This window comes from Oryx dammah, unplaced genomic scaffold, assembly GCF_014754425.2.
Source record: "Oryx dammah isolate SB20612 unplaced genomic scaffold, SCBI_Odam_1.1 HiC_scaffold_5, whole genome shotgun sequence".
Lineage (NCBI taxonomy): Eukaryota > Metazoa > Chordata > Mammalia > Artiodactyla > Bovidae > Oryx > Oryx dammah.
The window spans coordinates 57296005-57317151 of NW_024070189.1; positions in this window are offsets into that span (position 1 = coordinate 57296005).

The following is a 21147-nucleotide window of genomic DNA, read 5'->3' on the forward strand; positions in this document are numbered from 1 at the left end:
ATTTAGTGAGCCAGAGGCCGTCCCACAAGGGAATTCAGGAACATAGACGGCATAGGAGCTTTCTGAGACCTCAACTCACAGAACAGTCAATCCGAGGGTCTTACCTTGACCTTCAAGGCCCTGCCAGGAGGCCAAACTTAAAGCCTCCAACAATCCTATGAAAGCATGCCTTGTCCTCTGTAAATACGTGTGCAGTCAATGACTGTGTGGTACTCTCAGTGTAGCTCTGCTCCTTGCTTTGTGCATTCTCCCCTTCAAATCCATCACAGTTCCTCTAGGGCTAGGTCCAAGGATTCTGTGTATCTTGGGAGCCCTCATAGTTCTTCCCCCAGGGCTCTGTATGAAGTAATATTAAATGAGAGTGAGCACAGTGCCCTAAAGTTTATGAGGTATTTTAATATTAACTGTCTATTCTGCAGTAAGGCTGGAGGGTAGGTACTATCCTATTTTTTACTGAGAGAAACCAAGGTTCAGAGAGGTGAAGTCACGTGTCCCATATCACACAGAAAGTAAGTGCTAAACCTGGGTTGCCAATCCAAGCTCTCTGAATTCAAATCCTAAAATCTTTCCACATCATTCACTCATTCATTTATCATATAAATATTGAGCCTTCTTCTTAAGTCAAAAGCTTTCTTCATGGCAATCTTAAATTAGGTGCCTTATCCCATTTCTATAGACTGGGAAATAGACTCCATGGTGAAGTGATTTGCCCAGGTAGCTCAGTTTAAGTATGAGATGGAAGTAGATTAAACCCAAGTCTTTGGAGTTCAAATCTGGAGTCTTTCCCATTGCACCATACAAAATTTTCATGGCCATGCAGCATATCAAAGAGATATCAGTGTAAAAGGGTCATGCCTCTCCTCGATCCTGTTGACCATCTGAGGGCAGCTGCTCCAGTCCTAGCCCCCAGCCATGACTGCGTGCGGAATTACAAACATCATTTCCCTGGGAATTTGAGAACGCAGGAGTAGGGCAGCAAGGGCCACACTAGCTGGAGGTGGCCAGGTAGAGTTGAGAGGCATGTAGATCCAGGACTGAACCTTGCTGGGAGTCAGGTAGAAAGAGAATCATTGAGGTGACTGGAAAGCAACTGACTTCTGCGAAGTATACTGCTCATTACAGTCCTGGATCTCCTAGAGCCGAGGATGGCCCAAGTCTCTTCCAGGAGGCTGCAGTACCACCTGCTCCTTACTTACCCCCACTGCTTCCCATCAAAAGCGCCTCTGCAAATCAGAAAAATAATTAATGTGCTACTCCCAGACCCTGCTGCCTATGAGATGTGGGAGCTTTTCAGGGTTAACCCAAGAACTCAGAGGAATCAATCCCCTGAATAACAACCCAAAGCAGCCTGGTGGGGGTGGAATTACATTTCCTACAGGGTATTCTCGATGTCGCCTCTCATCACCATAATATTTACATCAAATGCAAAAGGCCTCCTCGGAATAGAGCCCTGAGGTTGTAAATGCCAAATCCAAGAATGTCAGCAAATGCAAAAGATCAGGTTCTCTGAGCAGCAGTCTCTCCCTCCCTGCCAGGCAATGCCTGTCACAACCCCCCAGGGGAGGTGAATGGGCTCCTGAACAGCTTTGAACCTCACCCGAGATCTGGAATGTCTAGGAGCCTGAAGGGACCCCAAGGGCACCCATCTCTGGTCCTGGGATGCCAGGCAGCCTTGTCCCTTCCGCCTGGCTTTACACAAAATCTGAGGAAATGTGTCCACGTTACTCCCTCTGTGGAGAGAACACCTCATGGACAGACAGGCGACCTCTCTTCTCTGTAGCCCAGAGTCTCAGGTGATCAGGCCTCAATATGGTCCACAATCCAGTTCTCTGTCCAGTGTGCCCCTCCTTTCTCTAGCTCCACCCTTGGGCCCAGGGAAGCTTTTCTGAGGCCAGTTGTTCATTGAACATTTATTGAGCACTTACTAAGCACTAGGCCCTGGGAATACAATGGTGGACAGCCTGCACAGTGATGTTCTTGAGTTCAATATTGTTCAATAAATAATTTCAGATGCTATTAAGTACTCTGAAGTAAACTAAATCGGGGTGAAGGGATAGAGAGGAAAGGATAGGGCCCACTGTTGCTTGGGTAGTTAGGGAAGGCCTCTCCAGAGAGGTGGCACTTGACCAAAAGAATGAGAAGGAGGCCCTCATGGAGATCTGGGGGGAAAGTGTTCCAAACAGGAGGAATAGCAAGAGTCTTGAGAAGAGAATGAGCGCCTGTGAGAGAGGAGCAGAAGTCAGGCTGGCGGCTAGGGTAGAGTGAGTGATGGCGGCGGAGTGCAGGTGTGGGATGAGATGAGATGTGCAGGGTCTGAGCAACCACAGAAAGGAAATGGCAGTCTTTTTTTTTTTTTTTTTTTTTTAGAAAATGAATTTTATGCTGGAGACACTGGGAATTTGTGGGAATGAATTAGGTAAGGGGATGACACTATCTGATGTACATTTTAAAGTTTTGCTCAGATTATAAAAGTCTCAGTCTAGTTTTGACTTCCCAACTTACTCACTATGTGATTTTGGGCCAAGTGCCTGCGTTACGAAACCTGTTTCCTTAAGAACTTCTTGAGGAGTCAGAAAGACGACATGAGTGAACGTGCTTAGTGTGTCTAGCTCAGGCCCTGGTGTCAGTAGGCACATAATTAATGCCCCACATTGTGTCCCTCCCACTCTGTGTGTCCCCCAGGCCACACCCTGGGCCCCATCTCTCCCCAGGTGTCATAACTAAGTACACCCAGGGCCTAGCTAGGGGCGCAGAGCAGGGAGAGGGGCCTTGTCCCCTGGCATCAAGACTGGCTGAGGTGGGCCCAGTGTGCCTTCACTCGGTGCCCCTGTATTGTGGTCCCCACCTCTTGGGCTGCAAGCGATCAGACTGCCTGGGACTCCCCAGGGGCCGCCAGCGGAGTGACCAGGATGCTTGGGCACATTTGCATGCAGACACCCTGCATTTCCATGCATTTCCATGTCATTTGCCGCACCAGTAGGGCAGACACAGCATCCAGGGGAAAGGTTATCGCTTCCACCCAAGGTTGTGCTCCTCTACACTCATTTGCATTCCTCCCCAAGTCGTTTGCACGAGAAGTTGCCTGGAGAGGAGTGGGAAAGTGTGGAAACAACTGGAGGGAGCAGATTATAAAGGAATTTGTCAGGCTGTCTGGAGATTCCACCAGGGCTGAGAGCAGATGGGTGACCCCCACTTCCTCCTGGAGCTGGCCTCAGCTCTGAGAGAGAATCGCCCCCAGCAGGGTCCACATGTCTGCTCGACTCTCCTCGAGGATAAGCTGCTTATCCTCACTCCCTCCCTACACTGGGCTCCTCAGAAAGGATATGATGAGGTTAATTAATCACTCCTAGAAAGTTGTTTGGAAAGAAGCTACTTGGAAAGAAGGGACAAGAGAGCCATCACATATGGGAGCCAGTGGGTCCTTGACACAGTACTAGCGATGAAATCCTGCTGGACGCAATAGGAGAACAGAGTGGGTATTGTGATGGTGGTAGCAGGCACAGGGAAGGAGTGATGCAGCAGAGGAAAGGGATGTAAGAGGCCTCAGAGAACAGCCTCAGGGAAGCCTCCAACCCTGGAATGTTTGGGGAGCTCACAGCAGGAAGAAAGTTTGGTTGGGCAGGGATGGCAAAGCCCAGTATGGCTCAGCCCAGTGCCTCAGGCAGGGAGGACAAGGAACACAAGCCAAGCCAAGACAAGACACTTCCTCTCCCTCCTCCCCTCAACTCTAGTTCCCCACAAGGGGTGTTCCTTCTCCCTATCCAACTTCTTAGAAACTTCTGTAGCCCCAAGGAGGCCCCTAACTCTATCTTGAACTTTACATGTAGGACCACTGTACTTAGGATCTCCACCTAGGGGTGTTAACACAGGGCAGAGGAAACAAGCAGAGGAAGCCGGTGTTGCAAGAACCCCGAGGGTACTGACCAAGGTCCTGAATAGCCGCAGTTCCTTCACAGCTCTCCCTAAGCGCCCTCTCCTCCCATCCCCACCCACACATCTACTGGGCTGCATTTCCAAGGCTTCATTCTAAATGTGAACCATTGAAGGGCTGCTTATTCAGACAGCTGATCTCAGGGAGCTCCTCTAGGTTACAAACCTCCTGCCGAAAGCAGCCGCCTCCACCCCTCCCTGCTTGTCCTTAACACTGGCTCCGTCTGTTCTAGCAGCCCAGTCAAGGACAGCCCCTTGTGTTCTGACCATGGCAGCAGCTGGCAGGGCCTCAGGCTGCACTTGACATCCTGATCCAACCATATTCTCAGAGAGGAAGCAGGTTGAGAGTTCCGCATGCTTGCACACACCTGCACATACCACGCACACACTCACAGCCTCAATGTCAGCCTAGACTCAAGAAATGGTTCTTAGATTTCCTGGGTCAGAGATCCTCTGGCTGTGATGAAAGCCACAGGCCTCTCTCTAGACAAATGCACACATACACCACCTTTTGCATGTACTATCAGGAGGGTCTGGAATAGGGGTAGGCTTTCCCCTGATTCCTGATGTTAGCAGCAATCCTTGTCCAGTGGTTGGGGTTCCCCTAAGAAGATGTTTTCCAGGCAGATGGAGATTTGGCAGAATCACAGGGTGCCCTTTCATAGGTTGGATCTTGTGGAATCTCCAGGAGTAGTGCCAATGGGCCTGGGCGAGAATCCGAACCATCTCCGATGCCACCTCCAGCTCTCAAACTGGAGGACTCAGCAGTTCTGTCCCACACAGGCCCTTTGCTAATCAGTGAAGTCCAGGTGCCATCCTCCTTCCCTTTGGAAGTTCTTTTCAAACCAGGACAAGTAAGCTCTGAGCTCCTGGTGTCATCGCACACTTTGACCAGGGTTTTGCCATCCACAGCGTAGTCAAGAAACCTGGGCTTTGCATAGCTTCAGAACTTCTCTCTGACCAAGTACAAACTCACTGCCTTGAGTTCAGTGCAAACCTGCACACCACCCACACACAGGCACTGACACACAAACCACAAAAGTTGGAGGAAATGTAAAACTCCACAAAGCACATACATGAACACATTAACTATTCATATACACACAACCACATCCATGTAAACCATATGTGCACACATACACGATCTCATGTGTAACCTCCCATTCCCACTTCCCAGGGAACATTTCAGCCTTACTGAACTTTCTATGTCTCCCTGCCATGCTTTTGTGCAGTTTGTTCCTCGCAATGGAATCACTTTTCCCTCCTTGTCCTCACCTGGTAGATTCCTTATTGGCCTAGTAAACCATCTGATTAACTCTTTCCAAGGGATTCCATAGCAAAGCACCACATACTAGGTGATTCATAAAAACAAAAATTTATTCTCTTATAGTTCTGGAGGTCAGAGGTCTGAAATCAGGGTGTTGGCAGGGGTGGTTCCTTTTTGGGAACTCTGAGAGAGAATCTGTTCACACCTCTCTCCTGGCTTCTGGTGGTTGCAATCCTTGGCATCCTTTGACTTGTAGATACATCACCCCAGTTTCTGCCTCTGTCGTTACACTGTGCCCTTCCCACATCTGTTTCACATTTCCCTCTTCTGATGAAGACAGCAGTCATGGCTTGAGGGCCTATTCCAATCCAGTCTGACCTCATCTGGCATCAACAAAGACTCAGTTTCCAAATCAGGTCACATCCACAGGGACTGGGAGTTAGGACTTAAGCATATCTTTTGGGGGATGCAATTCAGCCCTCAACAGACTCTAAGTCTTAGCCAATTTTTTCCTTTCTCGGTGAGTCCTTCCCTGACCGGTCTCCCTAGACCTATATCCCTAGACTGGCACCTCCGCCATGCGCTCCGCTATCATGACACTTAGCTCATATTTTGGTATTGCTCTTTAACGATCTCGCCTCCCAGCTCCGAGGGCCTGGGGCAGTCTATTTCTGTACTCCCTGTTGTAACCCTAGCACCTGGCATAGTGCCCAGCTGTGGCAGGGTCTCAGTAATGCTTGTTGAATGAATTAAACCATGTATACATGTAGTACATATATGAGAAACATATTTATGTGCATGAACACACATGCTCTACATATGTACACAAACATGTAAATCAAGCATACACGAAAACACATGAAAACTATATACACACACACAAATCCAGCAGGTTCCAATTAGGCAACCACTAATGGCAGAGTTCCAAAAGAATCTAACCCTTCTCCAGTGCACTGGGAGAGGCAAGAAGGGGTCAACTATGGTCTCCCATCCTCAAGGGACTGACAGGTTAATTAGAAAAACAAGACCAATATGTGATGAGAGGTACAATAGAATTTAGTTCTGTTTTGTGAACTAAGAGGACTCAGAGGAAGGAGCTCTTGCTGTGGGCTGGAGGAGTCAAAGGAGGATCCCTAGGGGAGGTGGAGGCTGAGCAGCCCTCCAGCGTGGACAGGATTTAGACAGAGAAGGGAGAGGGGAGAGGAAATGAGAGCACGGGAGGGGACACAGCATGTGTAAAGGCCCAGGGGCCTGTTCAAGGGGTCACTCTGAGGGGAGGAACCTGCCCTGTTGGGTTGGAATGTGGAAGGGATACCCAGATGCCAGCGGCCCCATGCCAGGCTGAGACCTCCAGTTTGCACGGCACCAGTCTCTTCCTGCCGGGTGCAGCTTGTAATTTCACTAGAGTCTTGTGACCCAGACTTCGGGGGGCTCAGGGTAGGCAGGGATGTGCTGACTGTACCCCAAGCCATGGGAACACGGAAGCAGCCCCTGGCAGGGGGCTCCTCTCCTTGCTGAGAAGCTGAGGGGAGCAGCAGCACCTGCTGGAAGGGCAGGGTCAAGCTCGATCACTGGTCCCTCCACCCACTCCTTCCCTGGGAGAGGTAAGTGACAAGCTGGCAGAAAGCTTCGGTTGGCAAAGCAGCCCGTCAGCCACCAGTGACAGGGTGGGGGCGGGGGCCAATGGGTAAAACGAAATGGTGTTTCTTGCTCTCAAAGCGCCTTCCCAGTCTGTGAGGCCTGGCACCCAAGGTCCCCTGAGGAAATGGTCAGGCAGCAGGGAGGGGAGGCTTAGCTGGGAAGGGGATGGGGGGGCAGGGCCTGCCCTCCCCAGGGACGGTGAGGAGCCCATCTGGGTCCTGAGAGAAGTGATCATTTGTTCGCTCATCCTGCAGAGACTGAAAAGGATTGAGTCCGGAGCTGGAGAAGCAAATATTGCGTTAAGACGTTATGTGAAAACCCAATGGGACTCTCTGGCCAACTCAGCACAAGGCCTCTGTTACCCCACAGGCCTCCTCCCTCACCCTCCATCTCCCGGGGATGTGGGGCCAGAAAGCAGCTGTTATCACAAGAGTTTGGAGAATCCACTAAGAATAAAGTGGAGACCATCAGGAAGAGGAGAGGGGCTGAGAGCTCGAGGGTGGGAAACGTGGCCCGAGCACCTTCCAATGGTAGACACCTGTCCCTTCAGGTCCTGCTCAGAAAGGCCCCCTGAGGAAAGGAGGGGACAGTGGGACAAGCTCTGTGTTTGGAAGGTGCAGGGATTTCTTGAACCTCTAGGATAGGGTTCTGGAAAACCATTCCCCTGTGGCAGCTGGGTAAGTCACTGGCGAGTAGTTGGGCAGGAAGGTGGAGCTGGAGTCGGGAGCCAGGGAGAGATGAACACTCTTGGGTATCATCCGCGGCTGCTTGCTCTGCAGTGACCTGGGACTGAGTCCTGCAGGAAGCAGTCGTGTGGTGTGGATCGTCCAGCCCATACGAGGGCTGAAATGAGAGCGTCATCACCCCGATGGATACGTGGCCAGCCGAGCAGGCTCCACGGAGAGAGAAAGGCCAGAGGAAGCCCACGATAGGACAAAAAGGACAGATGGAGGGGATGGCACGGGGGACCCAGAGGACAAGAGAGGGAAGTGTGAAGGGCTAGGCAGTCAGGAGAAAGCTGCGGCGAGCTGACACAGGGCCAGCACCTAGCCAGCCCCCTGGCCACAGTTCCCAGGGCTCCCTCAGGCGTGCCCATCTGGGAGCCCAGTGACAGCCTCGTAAAGGGGCAACCAGGTCTTCCTTGGCAGCCCCCTGTCCAGTTTTCACCAGGACTCAGCTTGCTAACTTGATTCTCTTGTTTACCCCACCACTGGCACACATCACGGCCAACTGGGGATTAAGAGGCTGCATTTCCAGCTTGCCTGAAGGTAGAGTAGGGTACTCAGAACCCTGGATCTCTGAGCTCCTAGAAGGACTCTCCTCAGAGTCCCTCACAAGCCCAGGGATATCAGAGCCCACTCGCTCCCTTCTCCCCCAGTTCTCAAGAACAGTCTCAAGTCTCCACCAGGACCGGTGGGGGAGGGGCGAGGGCTGACCCAGATGGCGCCTTCTCTCCTCTGGCTCTTTGTCTGGCCCCTGCTCTGCCGTGGCCGCGGGGCCCCACACGCCTCTGTGAAACCCCATTTCCTGCCCATTTAATGACACAGTCTCTCCCTCAGACTCTGACTTCCGCCCCACATCCTGAACGTTTCTAGGCCAGAACCCCTAGCCTGCGGGAATCACAGATTCCAGCCCGCCCGTAGCCGAGCAGGGAGGAACGCTAATTGATATTAACAGAGACCAGGCCAGCAGCTCACAAAAGAGTCTCTCTTCCTGACCAGAGCCACGCCTGGGGCACGGTCAGCTTCTGGTGTCTGCTCATGGGAGGAGGGGGCCCTCTTTGGGCGGAGAGGAACAAAGGGGGGGCATCCTGCTGCGACCCTCCTCCTGGAGCTCATGTCCACTCAGCAAGGGGCCAGTCCTGCTCACTGACCCTCGATACACGTCCTTAGGTAGCACAGAGCACACCAGGGACCTTGTCCCATCAAAGCCCGCCCTGTAGGCTCGTTTAAATATAATCTCATCTGGGACAAAAAGCTCTGAAGTCAGAATGCCCACATGCATATTCTAGACCACACTTAGCGAGTGTGACCTTGGATCCAAAAAAAAAAAGCGGTGCCTCTCTTTTCTCGTCTGTGTAAAGGGAGTAATAGTACCTATCTCACTGGGTTGTCCTGAAGATTAAATGCTATTCGGAAAAAGCTCCTAGCATTGTCCCCAGCATGTAATAGCACTCCCTCGATAAATGGAAATTGCAGTTATAGGATATGATTATTATTTCCTAAATTCAGCTTCCTTTATTTTAAGAAGTTCCCATTTCAGAATGTCAACACTAAACATAGAGAATGGAATAGAGAGGCATCCCATAGAAGTTTGTTGATTAGATGGGAGGAAGGCAAAGAGAGAGGGAAGGAGAAAGGAAAGTGGATGTATCTGTCACAGGTTAAATCAGTTTTATGGGTAGACAAGAAATACCCCTATACAATTATCTACCTAATTGACTGTTGCTCTAAAATTTCACCAGTATTGATTCATTGCTTTGAGTGAAGCACCTCTGTCTTCCCATTGGTCCCCTTTAAAGATGTAGCCAATCACACTTTAGTTTGAATGAGTTGCAAGACTGATTTGAGGAGATGGTTGGAGAACATTAGATCCTCAGTGGGAGGAAGGGAATTTTGACATGAAAAGTGCTGAAGAGATTATACAATTGTGCAGGAGGCTGGCTGTAAGAAAATTGAGTGCAGGACACTGCAATTTCCCTTAGTAACAGTTCAGATGTGACTAAACCTTATATTCAAGAATGTCTTCCTTGTCTTTGTCCCAGATCCTTCATGCTATGGATTATAGAACAAAATGGTCATCTATTTCCCCACATTATGGGCCCAGCACAGAATGTATAACTGTGTTTGTTCCTGAAGATTCTCTTTTCCTCATGGTAGGAACTATCCATATGCAATCTCAATCCTAAAGTGATTTTCATTTGCTGGGGAAATTTGAAGACTATCTCTTGCCAGTCTGAGGTTAAACACAGAGGGAAATCTAAATGCAATTTTCCTGTTTGAGAAGCAGTTACAATATTTTTAAGCAATTGAAGCTTCAAAATTTCAAATTCAACATACAGTTAGGCCGCCACCACAGAAACTACAGATTTTGCAAGGTTTACAAAACAGTGAAATAGCTCCATGGCTTTTCCCTGAGTGCTGAGTCTTTGAGTATTTCGTAAATGAAGATGTTCTGGAAAACTCGGAGCAGTTTTATTGGTGTTTAGGTTTTGGCTGGGGCCCTTTAAAGCAAATGTTACATGGGGAAAAAGAAAGAGAAAAGATGTTGTAACAAAGTGTCAGAGTAATAATACATTTTTAATAGCATTACTTATCAACATTTATTGTTGTTTGGAGTTAACAAACACTCCAATCCATCCTTACTGAGCATCTCCAGTAAAGTTAAATAATTGTCTTGCCTTTGGCTCAGTGAAGATGACCCAGCTAGGGTCCTTGTGCCGTTTTGCAGAGGCAGACTGTCAGATGCTGGGCTAGAGAGCATATCTATAGAGACCGTAGCTAGTCCCTACCTCTGCCCTAGTCCATTTCCCAGGCCTGGAGAAGCCAGTCTGCTGAGTTCCCCCCAGGATTCCTCATAAACCCCACCAATTACAGCAAGTGGATAGAGGGCTTTAAGGACACGTGAATCATGCTGTCTGCTCTGCCCACCAAGGCTAACAAAGGGGCAGCCATAAAGGACCCACCTCTGTTGCCACAACAGTTTTATCATTGTCAGCAATGAACCCCAGCTGGGGTCGGGTGGGAGGAAAAAGATGAGATGGGTCAAGCAGAGTTTCTCTTCAAGGAGTCTAAATAGGTAAGCATAAAGACCGTGATGGACAGGTGCTGTTTTTGTCTGCCCAGCACTTTTTACCTTTTTCTGATGATAGCACCTCCATGTTAGCTGGGGGGACTTCCCTAATGGTCCAGTGGTGAAGACTCTGCATTTCCACTGCAGGAGCCACAGGCTTTAAGGGTCAATTTCTGCCCCTGATATTTTGGTTATGGGAGCCAGTAAATTCTTTTTTCTTCTTTTCTCTTTCTTCTGTTTTTTCTTTTTTTTTTGATTAAACTAGTTTGATTTGGGTTTCTGGCACCAGAATCTAAAGCGCTCTAGCTAATTTATGTCAAGATTAGAAGGTAAATGGTCATAAGGAAGAAAGGACAAAGAGATCATGAAGAAGGAGCCAAAGGCATGAGGAAACAGGACTCTCACAAGACGTAGAAAAGGTGCAGAGTCAGGGATGGTGAGAGGAGAAGAGGTGGACACGTGGAGGAAGCTAAGCTGCCATCTCTTGCTGTGAATGTCCCTCCTGCCAAGCCCCTCGGAGGTCCAAATTACCTTCTGGTTCAGCTACAATGTAGGAAAGTGGTTTTATTGTTCAAAATATTTGCTATCCCTCCCTTGGGTGCCCTTTCTGAAGAAGGAATAGTCTTTCCATTGTTGTCAGCTTTGGCCATGAGATTTGCTTTGACCAATAAAATATGAGGGGAAGTTTTAAGACCCAGTGTGCTCCTCTGTCTGCTTAGGCTCTAGAGTGAGGAAAACATGGAGAAGAGCTGCAGCTGGCCCACACAGACATGTGATATAAAGGAGAAAAAACATTTGTCATAAGCCTCTGAGATTTGGGGATAGTTGGTCACTGCAGCATAACTTAATGTAGGCTGACTGATGCACATGTCTTTAAGGCCTGTATTTCCTGCAGTTCCTACTGATCCTGAAGCTTGACTGTTCATCTTTCCCTGGGTTCCCAAGCACATAATTCCTTACAGTATTCCCTCTTGTAACCAACAGGGAGTACGCCTTGAAGAATCATCCTGATGTACAGTAATTTTGGAGAGTTCTATCCATTAAGACAGGACAGACAGGCCTATGTTTCATGAGCAAGTAGGTCTTATAACCAAGTCCCTTTCCAATCCCTTCTCCCCAGTACTTCCTGTAGCCCCAGGAGGGCATAGATCTTATTATTATAAAACTGAGTAGCTGCATGAATTAAGTAATTTCATATTTGCAAATTTTATAGAATTTCTGTAAGGTAAAATCAGAAATGGATCATTTTACTGATGCTGACTTCTCAAACTTAAGGATGTTTCATTTTAGAGTACATGTTGCACCAGCAGTGAGAATGATGATGGTGACAGATTCATGCAGTGGCTTATATTTTCAAAGCATGTCACATACTTGCTAGCTTTAAATTCACAATAGCCTGCAAATATTATCCCCATTTTACATACAGGGAGACCAGGGAAGAAAAAGTTGAAGAGACCTTACAAATTTTGGAGCTCTGGCTCTTCGTCTGCTTCTTCTCCCCTTCCTGCTACCTGAGTCATAGGAGGAAGAGGAGAACATCTCCATGACAGGAGCTTGGGAAAGGCAATCAGAGACACCCCGATTTAAATGAATATGTGAAAGCATGAAGGACTAACTGGATGGGTGGGAAGACAGGTGGATGGATGGATGATGGATAACTGGATGAGTGGATCAATGGACAGATAAATGGATGGGTGAGTGGCTGGAAGAGGCTAGATGCATGGATGGATGGATCCCTTTTGTATAGGTAGGGGGCCTTCTGTAGTCTGAGGGAAATGGCCCTTCTTTTCCCCTTGAGGGAAAAGGTGTTCTTCTCTCAGAATCTGGAAAATGTGCACAATACCTCTAATACTCTTCCATCCAGGATGCCCTATACCTGGCCAATATTTTAACCCTACCTGCCCAAGTATTTCATTCCCCCTCAATTCTAGGAAAATAGAATGTGGTTTATCCTCAAGGTTGTCTACTGTTCCTCTACAACTTATAAACCGTGTTCACTATACTTCTCCATGCCTCAGTTTCTCCATTTGCGAAATGGAAATAGCACCTCCTTTTTAGGGTTGTTGTGGGAATACATTATATGTATAGATCATTTAGTGAAGTGCTGAACATAAGTTCTCCGTAAATAATAACTATTTAAATTATTATTCCCTAAAGTTCAGGATGGCTGCCTGTGGAAATCGAGGTAAGTCTCCACTAAGCATACCCACTTGTGATTATGGTCTTTAGCCCTTTTTCATTAGTGGTGGAATCTGTAATAATACAATAACCTTTATTTTATTACACAGCCCTTGGAAATTGAGGGTTTCATCCATGTCAATTAATTCCTTCGCAGCCCACGTTGGCAGTGACAGTCAGAATGTCAAAATGTCTCAGAGGATTCCTAGGAAATCTGAGGCACTTCACAGGAGCCTGCCCCGTGTGAGAGCCCAGCCCGAGTGAATCGCTAATGCACTGCACAGGAAGGGGACTCTTCCGAAATGCTAATACAATCAACCTGAAAGGCAAACTTTCAGCCTCCTGCTCTCTGTGATCACTGAGGTACTCCTGGAGCTGGGCGAGGTCTGCTGAGGAGGCCAGGGCCCTGCTTCCTCATGCAGCCTGCCCAGGAGGACCAGCCTGTCCTCAGCTGGTGAAGGCCAGCAGGCAGCCAGTCCAGAGCCACCCGGACCTTGGTCTGCCCCAAGGAAAGGAACAGCCCATTTCTGGAGGAGGCTTAGCCAAGAAGCCCCCATGGAGCAAGAAAGATAACTGAGGAACTGCCAAACTCCCAGCGTTTGCTTCTGGGACTCTGTAGCATCCTCTGGAGCCAGACCATTCAGTTCAAACCCTGGCACCCCCTACTCCCTAGCTATGTGGCCTTTGATACATTACTTAACCTTTCATGCCTTACTTTTCTCATTTGTAAAGTGCAGATAATAACAGTACCCACCTCCTGGGGTTGTGTGAGGATTTAGTGATTTAATAAATGTAGAGCACTTAGAGCAATGCCGGGTGCCTGGAAAGCGCTATATACACGTCCGCTATGATTATTCATTCTTTCTTAAATTCCTTCATTCATGCATGCATTAATTCTTCACCCAGCTATTTATTCCTGCACTCATGCGTTCATCTATCCAACACACGTATCTGCACCTCTGATGATGTCATGTTAAAAATGAATAAATAGCGAGGTTCAGTTTGAGAGACAAAGAGCCGCCCTGGGAAGCTGAGGAAGGTATTCTAAATCCCCACCTCCTGCAGCAACATTCCACACAATCAACTGCCCACCTTTGCTCAGGTGGCTTTCTTTCTCTGGATGCTTTCCTCTTCTCCCTGAAGAAAACTCTTATTCATCCTTCAAGGCCCCATTCAATGCTCTAACTTTTCCAACTCCCAGGCATAACTATTCTCCATCTCCTCAGTGAATACTTGTTTTAGTGTGTGAATGATTAACTGAATCAATAAAGACTCCCAATGCTTTGTTCACATTAGTGTTACAGCCAGTATCACCTTGTGTTATTGGTTGGTAGTATTCTTCCTTGTGCCTGGAACACTCTTTCCCCTTCTAGTAGGCCATTCCTATTCATCACTCAGGTCTTGGTTCAGAAGTCACTTCTTCCAGGAACCTACTTTGACTTACCACATGGAGTCTTGGGACCTCTGCTGTAAATTCTTGTAGCCCCTGCTCCTCCCCATCACCATATTGGCCACACCATGAGGTAATTCCTAGTTCTGACGCCTACGGGACAGCATCTTCTATGAGATTAGGGACTAGGTCAGGCATTCCCAGCACCCAGGAATCTGTCAAGTACCTGTGCCCACAGAATGGACAACAACCCAGTACTGCACAACTGTGGCTGGCAGCCCTGCCCTGGTATGGTAAATTCACAGAGCCCAGCATTCCAGGTCCCTGAGCCTGGCGTCTCCCCTCGGCCCCTCCCGGGTGGGGCAAAACTATTGCAGACTTCCTCTTTCTCCTCTATCAGGAGCTTCTGTGTTTGGGAAGCTCTCAGTGCACCTGGAGAGAAGGGGATGGTGGAAGGGGATGGGATAGAGAGAGGCAGGATCCCTGAGCCTGAAAGAAAGGAAGTTGCCGCTCTCACCTTGCTAACAGGAACACCGAGGTCTTTCTGGGGATAACATGGGCCCTGTCCCCCAACTCCCTCCAGCACTGACAAAGGGTGCCTGAAGCCCCACCTTCTCAAAACACTCAGGCACTGCAGAGCTCTCCACAGGAGTACAGGACGGGGGTGTGATTAAGAGCAGACCACATTGCAAATCCCACTGGCTGTGTGGCTTTTGGCAGGTTCCTCAGCCTTTCTGAGCTTTACTCTCTTACCTGTTTAAGGAGAAGGGTAAGGATTAAATGAACCAGCACATGTAATATGCCCAGAACTGAGTAAATGCTCCAAGAATGTGTGCTAATATTATTGTTGTTGTTGTTAATCATCTTGTCATAGTCACATGGGAGCTCAGAAGAGATGTGTAACGTGGTGTTGATCCATCCCGAGCTCCATCCAGCCCCTAATTGAGGCCCGGAGGAAAACAGGGATTTGTCAGAACCACAGTCTGGCAGCAGAGCCAGAAACTTCCCATCAACGTTCGCCCCATCATGTTGTCTGTCAGTGAGATGTCACTTACTTCATTCCTTCCTCAGCATCTGGAGGCTACATATGCAATGAAGGCTGAGACAGGCCTCTGGCTTGAAATTCTGTGTTTAGCACCTGCCAGCCGTGTGAATGGGGGTGAGTTACTTAGCCTGTCTGACCTTCAGTTTCCTCATCTATAAGATAGGAATAATCTTAATACTTCCTTCCTTAATGCGAAGCATCAGTAGATTGTCAGAAGTTAATCAGGAAATTCAAGGAGACCACTCAGTCCACTGTCTGGTTCCGAGTAATAGAGTAATAACTGTTCATTATTATTATTATCTGATTTTATTAGTAAGTCTTAGGGTAGATGGCTGTTGGGGGAGGAAGGATTTAAATTGTGTCCTTGAAGGAGACTTTTATTCTTCCTGGAAGTCCAGTCTCTGGTGCTTCTGACATGGGCAGCCCATCCCCATCTCAAGCGTGGAAACCACCTCCCACCCCCCACTGTGTGATTCCTCCCCACTCCCTGCCATACTGTACCCCCAGCTCCACCCAGGCAAGCTGTAACCTGTTTCTCTCTTCCTGGTGACCTCACTAGAAGACGTTCATCTCAGAGGCCTCTTTCTGTGAAATGCACTCTGTATCTGATGACAGAGGGACCCAGGCTCCCCTGGGCTGGGCTGGCTGCTGGGGCGGCTCTGTCTCCTGCAGGCAGACAGAAACCTCTACTAACCGTGAAGGGTAACAACACGCTGCTGCCTGGCTTCTGTGTGCTCTGCCCCACCTGTCTGCAGTCAGAGCCAGTGGCTGGTCCTTGGGGACGTGCACCTGGCCTGGGGTTTGTTCCTAAGTTGGCATCACTGCCCTCACTCTGGTGTCACCAAAGAGCTATTTGTCCCCTCCCCTGTCCCAGAGCAACCTAGGTGTCTGGGGTCCCCCCTCCACATTGTCATCCTGGAGGCTGTGGGATTATAAGGAGACCCTGGCCCCATCCCACCCTCACGTCTTCCACCAGCTTCTTTTCTGGGAGCAGATCTGTGCATGCCACCCCCCCAACCCCCATCTCCAGGTGCCCAGAGGCCTGAGGAGTTGTCGAAACCACTGAACCCGATGTATATAACCGTAGGAGAAGCCAGTCGTCTCCTCCAGATGCAGACTAAAAATACAGACGAGCAAGGGCCCTCGGTAATGGAGACTTTAAGAGCCTGTGACATGTGGCGATGGCTGCACAGTTGCTAATGAGCTCTGAGCCGGTCGATGCCTGAGCCCCGAGTGAGCGTGTGGGCTGGGAGCAGGGACGGGGGTGTCACTCAGCATTTGTCCATTCTGGCTCAGAAATTTGGAATGCTGGTGTGTGCCAGGTACATGGAGACCAGCTTGAGCAACCCCTTGACAACCAGATGCAGAGACTGAGGCCAAATGACAGGAGGTAGGGAGACATATCTGAGAGACACAGAGATCTCAAGGGCCCCCAGCCGCACACCCCAGAACCCAGCACACAATCTGTACTGGGAGACCCTGACAAATAGGTAACAACTGACCAACTGAGCAAACAGTTGAGTGAGGGAACAAATAAATATCTTCCTCACTGCAATGTGAGTGAGATCTGCTTCTTCATCTACCCTCTTCCAGAGTACGGAGTTAAGGAAGCCTGTGAAAATTGTGCCTGGGGTCTTTTCCCCATGGGTGTGTGTGTTCAATCACTTAGTTGTGTCCGACTCTTTGCGGCCCCATGGACTGTAGACTTCCAGGCTCCTCTGTCCACAGAATTCTCCAGGCAAGATTACTGGAGTGGGCTGCCATTTCCTACTCCAGAGGATCTTCCCGACCTAGGGATTGAACCGGTGTCTCTTGAGTCTCCTGAACTGGTAGGTGGATTCTTTACCACTAGCACCACCTGGGAAGTCTACCTCTCAAAGAGCCAAGGTATAGTCCCACCTACCAGAGAGAAACACTACTACAACACAGCAGATGTTTCTTAAACATCCTCCTAAGAGCTTGGCACAAATGATCTCATTTAATCTTTTTTTTTAAAAAACTTCAATACTGTATTTATTTGGTCACAACAGGTCTTGGTTCGATCTTGACTGCAGCATTCAGGATAGTTTTTACTTTCTACATGCAGGATCTAGTTTCCCAACCAGGGATCGAACCTGAGGCCCCTGCATTGGGAGCATGTATTCTTAGCCACTGGACCGCAAAGGAAGTCCCCTCATTTAATCTTCACATCAACCTTATGAGTTAAATTCCATGTTTACATCCATGTTTATGCAGGAGGAAGCTGAAAGGCTCAGAGAGGTTGTGTAACTTGCCCTGGGTCACACCTCAGGGAAGAGGTGGGGCCAGCACTCAAACCAGACCAGCCTGCCACCCTCCCTGCTGAACCCTTGTACTGCCCTGCCTCCCCTAAAGTACAGCAGGAGAGGAGAGAACTGTGGGCCACAAGAGCCACGCAGAATGGATGCAAAAAAATTACCTCCAGGGCCCATAAAGTGTTTGATAAATTCCAGGAGAAGAATAGGGAGAAATAATGAGCACTTGTCAGAGCCTTTTATAGCGTATAAGATGCTTTCCCCTGCCTTCTCTCATTTGATCTTCACCACAGGCCTGGGAAGAAGGTATTATCATTATCTACATTTCATTGGGGAGGAAAGGAAGGCTCCCACACCTCCCGGCTGGGGCTGGGCAGGCCACATACCTTTGTGGGGCGGGGCGGTGATGGGGACCTTTTCCCATTCCCTGAAGCTTGTCATAACCTCTCCCCAAATGGTCATGGGCTCAAAGGGTAAATCCTGGCTGAGGCCCAGGACATTTCTGAGCTCCCTATCATCACAGGAGAAAGGTCAGAAGAGGGCAGAGCCAGACCAAATGCCACCTCCTCCAAGGAGCCTGCCTGGACCTGCCCAGACCTGCAGGCCCTCAGGAATCTCACTCTTCTCTGTTCATCTGCTCCATTTTTTTTGGCAGCCCCTCCCAGAGCAGGGCCAAGCTTGTTATCTCTGCCTCATCGCAAAAGGTATTAGCCAATGACTAGTTTACAGTGGGAAAGTAAACACCTGTGTGAGTTTGCTGGCATGTGCTGGTTAGTGATGGTTTCAGGGCCGCAAGTATGTGTGGAATGAAGCCAGAGCCCCTCACTTTCTCTGGGCCCCTCTGGCTCCCCAGCTCCTCTGTCAGCTTCTTGTCCATCAGAGCCTGTGGCCAAGGTTGGTATGTCACAGAATTGGTATGGCAACACCTTTCCTAAGTCTCCGTAGGAGAAATGAAATTTTGATATAACATGACGGAGGGAGGGTGTGGGGCTCCTGTCCTATGCTCCGTCATTGTGCTCCAAAGTGAATGAGGGTGTCAGGAAGTGACTGTCCTGTGATTATATGGAACTCCCTCCACTGAGTATAGGGTCAGTCAGTTGTGAACAGCAGAAGTCTTACCAGTTCAGACGAGAACCCAGATTATATGTGATTGAATTTTTTGAACCCTGGTTAAGGCATATGGTGGAGTTTTACAGTCCTTGTGATTGAAAGGAGAAGCCAGAGAAGGATGCAGGCACACGGTCTGTAAATGTCTGTGGAGCCTCTGGTATGTGCCAGGCATTGGGCTAGGCTTGTAGGACACAGCAGTGAAACAGCAGACATTCCTGATTGTCAGGAGTTTCCAGTCGCCAGGTAAGGCGAGCAAACTGCACAGGGCAGTAGATGATTCTACGGGTGGGGAGGGAGAGGCTGTTTCATGTACAGAGAACACGAAAGCCCACAGCAAGCTCCTGACCCGGTCAGGGAGTGAGAAGGCCTCTGGGAAGAGGTGGCACCCAGGCTGAGTCCTAAGGAATATGTCATGGTAATGAATGCCTGAGCAAGAACCCAGGCTCTTCCACTCCTTGCTGGTGACCTTGAGTGAGTCACTTGACCACTCTGCCCGTGTCCTCGTGTGCAAAATAGGAGTAATATTGGTAATTTACCCCATGGGGTTGTTAAGAATGATGTCAGTTAATACATATAAGTGTTTAGGACAGTGCCTGGCCAACAGTAAGCATCTACCACATGTCAACTAGGATTATTTTTACCTCATAGGTTGTTGAGAGGATGAAATAAGATAGCACTGAAGCCCTTAGCATAGAGAAGTGCTCCATAAATGTAAGCTGCTATTATTTTGTTACTAAGGAGGCACTTGCCAGCACTGGCCAGGTGGACGAGGGGGCTGGGGAGAAGAGGAATCAAGGTGGACAAAACAGCATATGCAAAGGCCTGGAGGCCAGAGAAAGCCCGGTGCATTTGGCAGAGTTGAGACATTCAATTAGACTGGCACAGACGTGGCTTCCAGGAGTGATGCAGGATGGGGCTGGAGAGATGGAGGCAGTGGCCGGATCTAGAGGCACGGTTAATACTGAGCCTCCGCTCCTAGTGACAGCTCAGCTGAATGCCTAGGCTGCTAAAGGCTTGTCTGGGGTAGGGGGTGGGGGCAGGGAGGTGTGAGAGTGGGCTGCTTGGCCCCATCCCCCTGCCCCCCCACCCCGGCCCCATCCCCCAGGGCCACTGCTCTGTGTGGAGCGATGGGCTGTCAATTAGGCAGCCTCGGTGTAAGGGGCTCTCTTTCCTCATGCGATACATGTCACATCCGGGAACGATCAAAACAGCTTTGCTTTGGCAAAATGTCTTGTGCTGCTTGTTTGTTCTTTGGTGTCTCAGTGTAACTCCTGTTGTTCCTGAGACACCTGTGATTTGCTGGTCCCTGACAGCCATTACCTGCTCCAAGTCGCTGCCTGCCACACAACCTGCCTGGTGGCACCCCCGTTCCTTTCTCTGCCACCCTCAGGGCGCTAAATGCCTCTCCAGGCCACAGGGGTTGAGGCTGGCATGGAACCAGACACAGTTGGCAAGAATGGCCAATTTTAGTAATCATCTCTGCTATTGGGGATACCTACTGTGTGCCAGGTGTTTGAATGCCTTATTATTCTGCCCAACAACCCCACGGTTCAGGCTTAGTATCTTTATTTAGCTGAGGCACAGTAATGCTAAGAAACTGGCTCAGGTCCACCTGGTTGATAAGAGTCTGAGGTGGCGTTTGAACCCAGATCTCTCAGCTGCCACAGCCTGTACACCCACACCGACACCAGGCTGCCTCTTTCCAGCTCACTGGCTCCACACCTGCTGAACAGAGGCATTTAGGGCTGGCTAGGATTCAACACAGATCAACAGAGTCAGCCCCTCGGGCCCCAGGGCCCTCAGCCCCTGAGGACTGGCCCCTTGGAGGGATCAGGCCCTGACCCCCTCCTCCTGCATTTAGTTCCTCCCCGTCTCTTTCAGCGCCCAGACCCCTTCTTTGGCCTCCACCACCTACCCACCAAATCTCATCCATGTCAAGCATCAGTTCAAACTAACTGTTATTAGCATTACCGTGGATGCAATCATAGCCTTAGGTTTGAGGGCTCTTCCTCCCCCGCCCTGCTCACTTTCCCCACTTTGTGATAATCTCCCTGAGGGCAGAGCCCTGTCTATCTGATTCATCCTTATTTTCCCAGTGCCTTGAACCACAGTTAGGTGCTCAGAAAGTATTTGTTGAAGTCACCTCCACAGTTGCTATAATTGAGCTGCACTGAGCATCTCACTCACATGACCCCATTTAGTTGTGATAGTAACCATAGAAAGCAGTGATTATTTTTCCCACAGTTGAGGAAACAGAGGCTCTGAAAGATGGAGCGATGTGTCATCAACCACAGTGAGGAGGTGGTGGAGCCAGGATTCAAAGCTCAGGGTTGCCTGGCCCCAAGCCCGTGTTTCTTACCCCCTATCCTCTACTCCCCATTAATGTAATCAATCAATGAATAATCAATCAGTGAGTGAATGGAGGAGTCTCACGTGCCATCTGCAGTCAGCTGCACCTGGCCGGACCCCTCCCACCATCTCTGAGGACACTGGAGTCCCCTGCCCACCCTGCCCCTTCCTT